Raw genomic sequence first — 12,500 nt, forward strand, 5'->3', positions numbered from 1 at the left:
AAACAGCAGCTTGGAATTTGGGACATGCTCTCCCTGAGAGAGCATGAGGAGGTTAAGGTGGGGGGGGGGGGGGTCGGGGGTAGCGGGGGGGTGTATATTGTAGCGTCCCGGAAGAGTTAGTGCTGCAAGGGGTTCTGGGTATTTGTTTTGTTGTGTTTATGTTGTGTTACGGTGCGGATGTTCTCCCGAAATGTGTTTGTCATTCTTGTTTGGTGTGGGTTCACAGTATGGCGCATATTTGTAACAGTGTTAAAGTTGTTTATACGGCTACCATCAGTGTGACCTGTATGGCTGTTGACCAAGTATGCTTTGCATTCACTTGTGTGTGTGTGAAAAGCCATAGATATTATGTGATTGGGCCGGCACGCAAAGGCAGTGCCTTTAAGGTTTATTGGCGCTCTGTACTTCTCCCTACGTCCGTGTACCACTACGTACAGCGGCATTTTAAAAAGCCATAAATTTTACTTTTTGAAACAGATACCGATAATTTCCGAACCGATACCGATAATTTCCGATATTACATTTTAAAGCATTTATCGGCCGATAATATCGGCAGCCCGATATTATCGGACATCTCTAACATAAGCTGTAAAACTAAAAATTTTACTTTAAAGACTGGCAGCTCGGGTCACCAGAATTTTACAGTATATGCAGTGGGTTTTTTACAGCATGTAAAATAAATGGAATGGAACGGAAAAACAATAACGCTGTTTTTAGCGGTAAAATTCCACCAACAGAGCTGCCAGTTGGGTTTTTTTAGCGTTAAATCTTGTTGTTTTAATATTGTTTGTGTTTGTTTTGTAATGTTTTAGTGTCTTACTGTATATGGAAAAAACCCAGTGCCAAAGTTGATTTTCAATTTTACAGTCTTCAATTTGATTGATAATTTGTGTTGAAATCATAAGTCAAGCAGATATTTAAGTACAGTATTTATCTTTATTTTAACAAAAAATGTTTTTGCAATTCATGATATTATAATATTTTGATATTATTGAATTTGAAAGGTATGCAATTGCCTTCCGTACATGATTTTTAATGTCAAAAGGCAAAGAACAAATATATTTAGTAAGAAAAGATTAAGCATTTTATTAACTAGAGATATCCGATAATATCGGACTGCCGATATTATCGGCCGATAAGTGCTTTAAAATGTAATATCGGAAATTATCGTTATCTGTTTCAAAAAGTACAATTTATGACTTTTTAAAACGCCTCTGTATGGAGTGGTACACGGACGTAGGGAGAAGTACAGAGCAGTTGCGTCACCCAGTCTTGCCAACCCTCCCCATTTTACCGGGGGACTCCCGAATTTCAGTGCCCCTCCCGAAAATCTCCCGGGGCAACCATTCTCCCAAATTTCTCCCGATTTCCACCCAGCAACAATATTAAGGGCGTGCCTTAAAGACACTGCATTTGCATGCCGGCCAAATCACATAATATTTACGGCTTTTCACACACACAAGTGAATGCAAGCATACTTGGTCAACAACCATACAGGTCACACTGAGGGTGGACCGTATAAACAACTTTAACACTGTTACAAATATGCGCCACACTGTGAACCCACACCAAACAAGAATGACAAACACATTTCGGGAGAACATCCGCACCGTAACACAACATAAACACAACAGAACAAATACCCAGAACCCCTTGCAGCACTAACTCTTCCGGGACGCTACAATATACACCCCCCCCCCCCCCCAACCCCGCTCACCTCAACCTCCTCATGCTCTCTCAGGGAGAGCATGTCCCAAATTCCAAGCTGCTGTTTTGAGGCATGTTGAAAAAAATAATGCACTTTGTGACTTCATTAATAAATATGGCAGTGCCATGTTGGCATTTTTTTCCATAACTTGAGTTGATTTATTTTGGAAAACCTTGTTACATTGTTTAATGCATCCCGCGGTGCATCACAACAAAATTAGGCACAATTATGTGTTAATGCCACGACTGTATATATCGGTATCGGAATCTGTAATTAAGAGTTGGAAAATATCGGAATATCGGCTATCGGCAAAAAAGCCATTATCGGACATCTCTATTATTAACGCATATTATTTCCAGGCTTTTGCGGGCCACATACAATAATGTGGTGGGCCAGATTTGGCCCCCGGGCCTTGAGTTTGACACCTGTGTTCTAGAGTGTTAAGACTAGCATTTAGTGACATAGTGCTCTTTCATCAAGTTTCCACCTACTTCAAGTCACGCTGTCGTTCAATACTGGGGTCTTTCTACCATAATGTACATGTTCAGTTCAGTTGAAAGAGAAGAACTGAACTGAACTGTTAATATACATGTTATGAGCATTAAAGGCATTAAAACCTTTTTGTTTCCGCCTCGCTCCACAGTGGGACCTCACATAGGTCGTTATTGTGGCCAGATGTCACCGGGCCGCGTGATCTCCTACACGGGCATCCTGTCTATGACCATCACCACTGACAACGCCATCACCAGGGAGGGCTTCTCTGCCAACTACACCATCCGAGAGAGGAGCCTCCCCCCAGGGCACACGGAGGAAGGTGAGCGACGGGTGGAGGCAGAGTCACTAATCCATTGCGTTGCTTTCAGATAGTAAATTTAGAGTTTCACTAAACATACACTGCAAAAACTGAAATCTAAGTAAGATGAAATATCTCAAATAAGGGTGATATTTGCTTATTTTCTGTCTGATAAGATAATTCTTCTCACTAAGCAGATTTTATGTTAGTGTTTTACTTGTTTTAAGGGTTTTGGTCCTAAATGATCTCAGTAAGATATTACAGTTTGTAGCTGAGATTTGATGACCTATATTGAGTAAAACATGCTTGAAACTAGAATATCAACTGTTGCAAAGCTGTGTCATCAACACTCACAAGTATAAAACTACTTTTTTAAAGTAATAATTTCTTACTTCAAGCATGAGAAAAAAAATCATGATGCCGAGCGCATATCATAATGCAAGATAAAGGCAATAGCATTTACTTTAATTTAAGAATATTTTTCAACATATTGAGCAAAAAGGTCTCCTTTTTTTTTTTCACCAAGAAAAGTGCACTTGTTATTAGTGAGAATATACTTATTTTAAGGTATTTTTGGGTTCATTGAGGTTAGCTAATTTTACTTGTTTTGGAAAGTCTTGACACGCCGAATTTTCTTGTTCTATTGGCAGATAATTTTGTTTAGTTCAAATAAAATACCACACTTTTTTTTTTTTTTTTGATTGTTTTTGAACACTGACTTTTTGCAGTGTGAAATGGCCACAGTTTCTTCCCACACACACGGCCTATGTAATACAGCCCCATGACATGCAAACATTGCTGTGTGTGTTACTTACGACCAAAAGTTCTATGATATTTTTAAAAAGTACTTATTGGTGTACTTAATAACCAGAAAAAAGAAACTTCATGGTTCGATGCCACTCCGTGTTGACCTAACCTTTAAGGGCTTGCGACTGCCATGTAAAAGTGAAAGTAAGACATCCATCTTGTCTGCTCTGTTTGTACAATGTAAGCGATACCTGACCTCATACGCCCGCCCCGCGTCCTCAGAGGGACATTAGCGACACTTAAACGTCTCATTTGTCTACATTTGACATAGCAACTGTTTTTTTTTGTTTCTTTTCTGCCGTGCATGCGCACTTAAAAACAAGACGTCTGTCGTCGGGCGGTGCAGCGTGCATGGCGGTCGCATCCAGCTTGTGCACTTTCAACCCCGCGTGCCCTCCTTTGGAATGCTGGCGTGCAGAGGTCACGACCTCCGTGGTCACGCACATTCACTTTTAGTTTAGTTCAGTTCGGTTTATTATCTACTTTGGAGGGAGAAGTGTGACATGATTGACATTTAAGGCCTCTACATCAAGATGTTTTAACTGCACAGATGAGAAGAAAAGGTTTAAGAAGGTTGAAGACAACTTGCTGACACAGACTTTCTGACTACTGATTGTCTTAATGGAAGATTTGATGAGCAAGCTGTTTTTCTCTCTCACTTGCTTGTAGATACATCATGTCTTTGGTTTAACACACGCTCACACATACAGACACACCCACGCACGCACGCACACACACTCACTCACCCACCCACACACACACGCACGCACACACTACTTCCTGGCAGATATAGGTTGGGTGGGGGGAATACTAGAGCCGATGACCCAAAACAATGACCTCAGCATAACCTCCACATTTGTCATATATATATATATATATATATATATATATATATATATATATATATATATATATATATATATATATATATATATATATATATATATATATATATATATATATATATATTAGGGCTGCAACTAACGATCAATTTGATAATCGATTAATCTGTCGATTATTACTTCGATTAATCGATTAATAATTGGATAAAAGAGACAAACTACATTTCTATCCTATCAAGTATTTTATTGAAAAAAACCAGCATACTGGCACCATTCTTATTTTGATCATTGTTTCTCAGCGGTTTGTAAATGTTGCAGTTTATAAATAAAGGTTTATTTAAAAAAAATCTATATATATATATTTTTTTTATTTAAAAAAAAAAAAAAAAGCCTCTGCGCATGCGCATAGCATAGATCCAACGAATCGATGACTAAATTAATCGGCAACTATTTTTATAATCGATTTTAATCAATTTAATCGATTAGTTGTTGCAGCCCTAATATATATATATATATATATATATATATATATATATATATATATATATATATATATATATATATATATATATATATATATATATATATATATATATAAATATATATATATATATATATATATATATATATATATATATATATATATATAAATATATATATATAAATATATATATATAATATATAATATATATATATATATATATATATATATATATATATATATATATATATATATATATATATATATATATATATACAGTGCAGGCCAAAAGTTTGGACACACCTTCTCATTCAATGTGTTTTCTTTATTTTCATGACTATTTACATTGTAGATTGTCACTGAAGGCATCAAAACTATGAATGAACACATGTGGAGTTATGTATAAAAAGGTGAAATAACTGAAAACAGGTTTTATATTCCAGTTTCTTCAAAATAGCCACCCTTTGCTCTGATTACTGCCCTGCACACTCTTGGCATTCTCTCGATGAGCTTCAAGAGGTAGTCACCTGAAATGGTTTTCACTTCACAGGTGTGCTTGAAGCTCATCGGGAGAATGCCAAGAGTGTGCGAAGCAGTAATCAGAGCAAAGGGTGGCTATTTTGAAGAAACTAGAATTTTTCAAACATATTTTCAGTTATTTCACCTTTTTTTGTTAAGTACATAACTCCCCATGTGTTCATTCATAGTTTTGATGCCTTCAGTGACAATCTACAATGTAAATAGTCACGAAAATAAAGAAAACATATTGAATGAGTAGAAGGTGTGTCCAAACTTTTGGCCTGTACTGTATATATATGTATACATATATGTATATTATAATGCTTTTCTACAGTAGCATCCTATATTGTATATAATATTTTAATATATATTTAATATGATGTATGATATAAGCCCATGAATTGAGCAAATAAGGGCCCTTTAAACAGACACGTACTTTATTTGTCATATGTGCAGTGTTGTACCTTTGTACTACAATGTACTACAATATACATGTGTCATAGGATCAGGATTTAATTAGTTGTTTTTGAAGGACATTATTGCATTTTCTTTCCTCCAAAAGAAGACCTTCTGTTTCAGGATGAACATTGACCTCTTTTGAACTGTTCAATGTAAAAGGGGCCCAATTGTGCAAAACCAACTTTTGTTTACTTTATGGTATTTATTTATGGCCTTGTTTTGTGTATTTGGGATCTACATAAGTCCCTAAAATTTGAAATCAAACCGTGGAGGCATTGCAGAGATATTTATAAAACAATATTTCCTTCCTTCATACTTCCCCCAAACAGTCCGTTAGGTATTTGCTCCTTTTGTGACGTTTTTGCCATACGCGACATCAATGGATTATCCATATATGGTAGACATTCATCCAAACATCCTTGCACGACTCAGCCAATTTAAATGTATGTAAAACCGGCTGTGCTAGAACATCATGTCGACGATTAATCCAAACTAAGGGAAATGCTCTGTTTGTTTGCTTAAACCAGCACAAGTCACTACGCTAACTTTCAGCCACATCTGAAGGAAAGCGTGCCTTACTTCTAACTTTTATGATTTGTGGCAATGTGCCTTCCTTCTGTGTGGAAGTCGCTTCGAGTGTGTGCAAATATTAGCCCTGCTTCAACCACAGACCTTCACAAAAAGATAGTATTTCCAACTTTTAATGGCGTATATAATATATCAGTAGATATTATTAACTGTATATATAATATGTGAATATTACATATATGTTATATTTTATATAGCTACTATGGTACATTTTTAGTCTACTTTATACCTGCATTATCCTTTCCATCATTACCCTTTCCATCTTTTGTAACTGAGCTACTGTGTGGAACATTTTCCCTTGTGGATCAATAAAGTTTGTCTAAGTCTAAGTATTTGGTAACTACTATTTATTGCAATGGAGGAGACCGTGAACTGGTAAGTAATAACAGTAGGCTAGAAATGTGTGAATGATACGTTAGCAATCTTAGTTCTATTTGTTGTGTAGCTAGCTTAGCCTTCTAATGTGAGACAATCGCATCACCGTCAACTGGTAAAATAAAAAATCTTTAATTTTTAAAATGTTAATTGAATCAGTGCCTATTGGGTTGGACAATGGACCAGTTAGTATCATAATCCGTTATTACGTTTGCGAGCCTCGCGACTGTTTGTATAGCCCGTAGCATAGCTAACTGTATTAGGTCTCTTTTGTTTGCAAGGATTCAAAACAGCAGTGCATTAAAAGTATTAACATGATTTGGTATAGAAAAGCATTTTATTGTTAATATACACATTTATTTGTCCAGGATTTCGCATTGAAGCGATAATCGTCCTTTCGAAGTTTAACCTTAGCCAGCGTTTCAGTCCAGAAATTTCCGGCCCGGCTTCCTTACTTTGTGTCCGCCGCGTGTTCTCCTCCTTCAGTGGACAAAAAAAACACGGTGAGCCGCATGGTTTCGCTAGATCACCAGTGTCCGTATTCCAAAACAAAACAAAAAACAACTACTGTATTAAACAAGGCTGGCGGGGCGGGGACAAAAGGCTGGTCAATGTGAGGGGCCGTGGTTAGAAGGACTTCATTTGCATCTAACAACTCTGCCTCTCAAAACCAACCGTTTTTGAAGGAAGCCAAAAACTGTCTAGAAGATACGTCTTTACAGCAACATTTTGACTTGAGAACCATCATTACATGTTATGTAGACCTAAATGAAATGTTTGTAAAATATAAAAAAAATCATCATAGGACCCCTTTAACGCCTTTGTGGAGGTCTGCTCATGTTGTCTCTGTTTTAAAACGTCCTCAATGTGTGTCTGTTAGATTTCTCCTGCATGGAGCCTCTGGGCATGGAGTCTGGCGAGATTTCCTCAGAGCAGATCAGCGCGTCTTCCCAGTACAACTCCAACTGGTCGCCTGAACGCTCCCGCCTCAACTACCAGGAGAACGGATGGACGCCCTCGGACGACACGGTCCGTGAGTGGATCCAGGTCAGTGCCTCGCAGCCAGGTTTTCTTTTGGCTCGCCCTCCGTTTGAACCCCATCATACCACAGAGATTTTGTTCACACGCGGTGAGGACATTGTTCGCTCTTTTGCGGCATTTCTGTGCACGTCGGAGCGTAAAATCTACATGCATTTTTTATCCAGACCTGCCTGCTCCACTTTGGCTACACTTGTGCTCCTCCCTGTTTAGTAGTACGTATCACGTCATGCCTTTGGTGTACTTATAGTAATTTCACTGCTGCATATTAGTTGCTATTGACTACAGAGGGTGCGGCCCAAAGCGTGGCCTGGAGCCCCACCTCATTTTCAATTGGCTCATGGCACATTCTAAAAATAAAATTACAGTTTTCTCTTAATTATCGTGGGAGTTACGTTCCAGAACACCTCATGGTAGGGGAATTTCCGAAGTAGGGACGCTATTTATTTTATGATTTATACTTTGTGTATTATATGCTTTTGATGTTGTTGTGAACTCTCCACACACTGTTATTAACACGCACTCATAAACATGCTCTTAAACACTTTGTACACTCTTAAGTAATTGTAACATACAACATTTGAATTAGTTGCACGATGATGAGATGGTGTGTGCACCACCGAACAATGTAATGAAGAATTGTTGGTGCGGTCTTTTTAAGAGACACTGTTGCTGTCGTCCTTATATATTTTCCTCCTTCTTTTTGTAGCGAATGACGATTCATTAACCTTGTAATGGTTGATATTAGATAGTAGCTTGTAGCTGATTGATTGATTGATTGATTGAAACTTGTATTAGTAGATTGCACAGTACAGTACATATTCCGTACAATTGATCACTAAATGGTATACACCCGAATAAGTTTTTCAACTTGTTTAAGTCGGGGTCCACGTTAATCAATTCATAGTAGACGCTAAGATGCGTTCCTTTAGCATAGCAATGCGGAGGTCCACCTTTTATCCAATGTAAGCAGCTTCTTCTGGGGCTTCGATTTTGTGCCAGAAGCCTGAGAAGGCGCAGAACATTCGGACGATATTGAAAGGATTCAAATAAATACAAATGTTCCGGTAAAAACAATGGAGCAAACACACCAGCTGAGCTAAAACAAGCAGGAGGTTCGATGTGACTGAGCCAATCAGCTGCCAGGACACGGAACACAATGCTCTGCGATTGGTCCACCATCAACCAGTAGTGTAGCATGTAAAGCAGAGCAGCCTTACCACCGAATAGACAGCTTTGCCAGGCTTCAAACAGATTGATTGTCACATAAACATGCATGTGCATACAAAAGTTGACTTGTAAAGGTTAGTGCATTTTAGCTTTATCCTGCAGTTTCACCTGAACGCCTAATATCTCTAACCTTTTATGAGTAGTGTGTATACCTTCTTAATATGTATGATTGGGTTTAGTCTTTTTTACAAGAGGAAAAATATAAAAATGCACTATAGAGCAAAGCTGCCAGCCCTGCAGAGTTTGTGCATCTCCAAGAAACCAGATTGTTTTTTGTCTAATTGGCCCCTCAGAATAATAAAAACTCACGTTTGAGGCCTGGTCCCATTGTGCAGGACAGGAACTCATAGAGGAAGCCACACAATGGCCCTCGCTTCCTTGCTGTGGGGGTGGAAACAGGAAGTGGCCAGGAAGGCAGTGTGGGCAGCGTATTAGTAGTAGCATCTCTCTATTGTCTGTCTGGGGACTTCTCACGGCTACTGGGCTATTGCTCCCCTGGGATGCCAGCAAACAATCAGCGTTCAACACAAGAGGTTCAAAGGTTTATAAAGTTAGCAGGATGGTCTTCCTTTAAGTCTTTTGCTGGAGTCATCATGTGCGTTATACACATATTCATCATTTAATACTGCTGACTGGTTTGGAACAAGACTTGTGAGCGTGGCAAAGTGGAGCCCCAGACATTGACCTGCTGCTAGAGTAAATTAGACGTTCTCAGAATCTTGACTTACATAGTTTCTAATATGCAGTGTAGATCTAACGTGATCTTCATTCAGTGGGTTCACACTAACAACCTCTCACAGTGCAGCTTGTGGTGGGCCGCCTCCAGGTCCAGCTGGGCCCTTCTGTTCTGTGAGCAACGTCTTGCTGGCAGCTCCCGCTAAGGTTACAGCAGGTTGCAATCTCTCCCTCCAACACTCGCCAACCATTATTTACAACCTCAAAAACCTCACAAATCGTCGTGAGCCCTTTCAGCTGCGTGCTGGGGTTTTGCAAGAAGAGTTGTCCGCGTTGTCCAACGAAGTGCACGTCCTCCCCCTCCCGGCTACGACTTCATTCATCCTCCTTGAGAAGTAATCACTTAGTTCATCCTCACATGCTTCGCTTGCCCACAAACACATCTTTTATTCATTTCCAGGTCTTCATATTTGATGGAAACTATTTTAAGGTTACTATTCACAATGTTGCCGGGGTGATGTCACACTGAGATCATTGTCTTTCTTTGGACTGAGGCTGTAATCACATTTCAAACGGGATTGGTTAGAGAGTGTGTAGTAGTTTAAAAGTACACATTATATACACACACAACAATGACGATTATAGCATTTCCTAAACCCATCTGATTGCTGGGATGTCATCCCTGCACAGCTCACAGTCACTTGGACATGAAGTAACACTCCTTGCATGTGTGTGTGCAGGGCCGACCCGTGGCATGAACACTCAATGTGGTTGGTTTGGGCCAAAACCAGTAGGCAGGCCAATGATACTGGCCTAGGCTTTAGTAAAGATTTTAAAAAATATATGTTTCACCAAATGATAATATAAATACATTTAATAAAGTCAAATACAAATAAGGCAACAAGAGAAGTATCCTACACATCTCTTTTGTAAAGTAAATCTGAACAGCCGATATGGGCATCTACATCTACTATATGATTTGCCTGAGAAGCTGGACAGGACAAAAAAAAAAGAAAAAGAAAAGAATATATATATACAGTGTGTATATATATATATATATATATATATATATATATATATATATATATATATATATATATATATATATATATATATATATATATATATGTCTTAATTAGATTATCCAAAAAAATAGTGCTCGATACCGTGGTAGAGCGTAATATGTATGTATGGGAAAAAATCACAAGACTATTTCATCTCTACAGGCCTGTTTCATGAGGGGTTTCCTCAATCCTCAGGAGATTTTTATATATATATATATATATATATATATATATATATATATATATATATATATATATATATATATATATATATATATATATATACATATATATATATTTATATATGTATATATATATATATATATATATATATATATATATATATATATATATATATATATATATATATATATACATATATATATATATTTATATATGTATATATATATATATATATATATATATATATATATATATATATATACATATATATATATATATATATATATATATATATATATATTTCATTTAAATACAACCTCATTAAAGTTACAATAAAATCTATTTTGCTGTCAAAGTTGAATACAAATTTTGTTGGAATCATCCATCCATCCATCCATACGTGGATGGATGGATGGATGGATGCATGCATGGATGGAAGTTCAATACAAATTTTGTTGGAATCAAAAATTGTATTGAACGTGGCGGTATAGCTCGGTTGGTAGAGTGGCCGTTCCAGCAACTTGAGGGTTCCAAGTTCGAAAATTGCAAAATAGTTCATTCCTCCAAGTAGCGGCAAAACCAGCATGGAACATGTCACTGTTCACTCAACACATTTGTACATTCACACACAGCGTCAACATTTAGGAACCAGGATAATGTGATAGAAGAAAGTTTTAAAAAAAGTTACAAAAATTAATACGTCTATTTGTGGCAGTATCGGACAGTTATGTTAATGTTTATGTTTTTCCATCCCAGCCCTAGAGGTGGGGGAAGTAATCTATTTTTAAATGCATCGCAATTCGGACATGGACGATTATAAAATTGCTTAGTAAACGTCAATAATCGATAATCGATTTATTTATCGTAAATAAAGTAATGCAGACAGTTCCAAAATTTTCGCTGACTGCATCGAGCCACCTCACTGAGAGACATGACCAGCTCCTTGATTTTAGGGCACTTATGTTCCAGTTTTGCACACATTTACTTTAATTTAGTAAATGTGAGAATTAATTGAACAGTTTCTTATTACAAATCCACTGTTTTTTTTTAAAGTTTCAAGTGATAAACATTTATTTAGTGAAACGAAAAGAATTGTAAAACTGCATCAATATATATAAATTATAGATGCATCAATAATCGATTTTTAATCGAATCGTAGCTCCTACGCAGCATATAATTGTGGTGCGTTCAAGAAGCCTTGATTGAAGTTCCAATTAGAGGATTTTAAATATGGTGTTTTAAAAAGCTAGTTTTGACCAAATGCAGTCAATATTTAGTTTTTCAGTGCATATAAACTTACTGAGTGTGTGAAGGTTTAGGATAAGGTGGGTGCCCTCCAGGAGTCTAATAACGCTTGTCCCTCTCAGTCGCGGGGGGCTGGATCCTATCCCAGCTGCACTCGTGCAGAAGGTAGGGTACACCCTGGACAATTCACCACCTCATCGCAGAGCCAACACAGATAGACAGACAACATTCACACTCACATTCACACACCAGGGTCAATTTAGTGTGGCCAATCAGCCTATCCCCAGGTGCATGTCTTTGGAGGTGGGAAGTAGGAGGAAACCCATGCAGTCACAGGGAGAACATGCAAACTCCACAATGAAACCCAAGACCTTCTTGCTGAGGCACGAGCACTAACTACTGTTGCACAGTGCTGTCCGTAATAATAATAATAAATAAGTCATATTAAAGATCAAAATGGGGCAAGAAACAAAATCTCGGCGAGGCCCGGCCT

The 12,500-nt window shown here is 37.6% G+C and overlaps 1 pseudogene; it reads left to right on the top strand.

Moving 5' to 3' along the window:
• The window catches only part of LOC133631077 (neuropilin-1a-like), a 216,985-nt pseudogene that overhangs the window by 139,155 nt on the left and 65,330 nt on the right, over positions 1 to 12,500 (top strand).

The sequence above is a fragment of the Entelurus aequoreus genome, linkage group LG16, assembly GCF_033978785.1.
Source record: "Entelurus aequoreus isolate RoL-2023_Sb linkage group LG16, RoL_Eaeq_v1.1, whole genome shotgun sequence".
Taxonomy (NCBI): domain Eukaryota; kingdom Metazoa; phylum Chordata; class Actinopteri; order Syngnathiformes; family Syngnathidae; genus Entelurus; species Entelurus aequoreus.